This window comes from Eleutherodactylus coqui, chromosome 2 (assembly GCF_035609145.1).
Source record: "Eleutherodactylus coqui strain aEleCoq1 chromosome 2, aEleCoq1.hap1, whole genome shotgun sequence".
Lineage (NCBI taxonomy): Eukaryota > Metazoa > Chordata > Amphibia > Anura > Eleutherodactylidae > Eleutherodactylus > Eleutherodactylus coqui.
Genome location: NC_089838.1, coordinates 82,481,135 through 82,482,385, shown reverse-complemented (window position 1 = coordinate 82,482,385; position 1,251 = coordinate 82,481,135).

Genomic DNA, 1,251 nt, shown 5'->3' with positions numbered 1-1,251 from the left:
GAGAGGTGGTGGGAGCTCAGAGCACTGCTCCCGTCTCTTCCAGCCTCCTCCCCCTGCAGAGAGAGACACCGTATATTGGCTGTGCGTGAAAACCCAGCCGATATACGGTCGTCTAAATCCACCCTAACATTTTGGCCCTGCTGAAATATAAATTTAATAATGAACTGTAAATAATTAAATAGCCAATCATATAACACTTCTCAATGTAGGCAGAAAACTCTATTTTGATCTCATCCATCCACAAAACATTGTTCCAATAGCCTTCTAGCTTGATTAGGTGATTGTTAAACTGCAGACAGGTAGCAACCTTCTTTTCTCCTTAAAATCCTACGATGCACACCATTGTTGTTCAGGGTCCTCCTGATGACGGACTCTTGAGCATTAACATTAGCTAATGTGAGAAAGGCTTTTAGTTGCTAAAAGATCCTTGGGTTCCTTTGTGACCCTGCAGACTTTTATACGCCCTGCTCTGGGAGTGATCTTTTGTTGGTCAACCACTGTTTAGGAAGGTAAAAAAGGTCTTGAATTTCCTCTATTTGTACATAATCTGTCTGACTGTGGATTTGTGGAGTCCAAACTCTATAGACATGGTTTTGTAACCTTTTTTATCCTGATGAGCATCAACAACTCTTCTTCTGAGGCCTTCAAAAACCTCCTTTCTTCGTTCCATGATACACTGCCACAAGCTGAATGCCAACTGTATTTGCACCACTATTTTTTTATTTTTTTTTAAATCCCAGAAAGCAGCCATATACTTACTGATACATTGATACAAGAGGGCAGGTATAAACACCACATCCCTCAATATGCCAAATGGAGGAGCAATTTGCACAGGTAAAAGGTCCTGATAAACAGCCACTCACACACCTTCCTTAGGGCTCTTTGCCACGAGCGTAAACGTCTTTACGTGCGCCCACCGGTGCCATAAAAACGCGTGCACAAGTTTGTGCACCCTACAGACGGCACAGGCCCGGTGAATATACGCCGAGGCCACAGTGCAATTACCTCCCCTTCCCTCCGCTGGCTTACCTCCTCTCTCCTTCCCTCCCGCTGTTTGGAATGGGAGTGGGCATGATGGGGGCGGAGCTAAGCACCTGCTCCCTCCCCACCCCTTGTCTGCAGCCAGCAATGGGAGATGCGGAGCTTCCCGTTGCAAACAGCCGGAGGGGAGGAGAGAAGGGGGAGGGAGTTTGGCAGTGACGTTGCTAAACTCCCTCCCACCTCCGTCCCCTGTCATTGGCTCCCATAGGA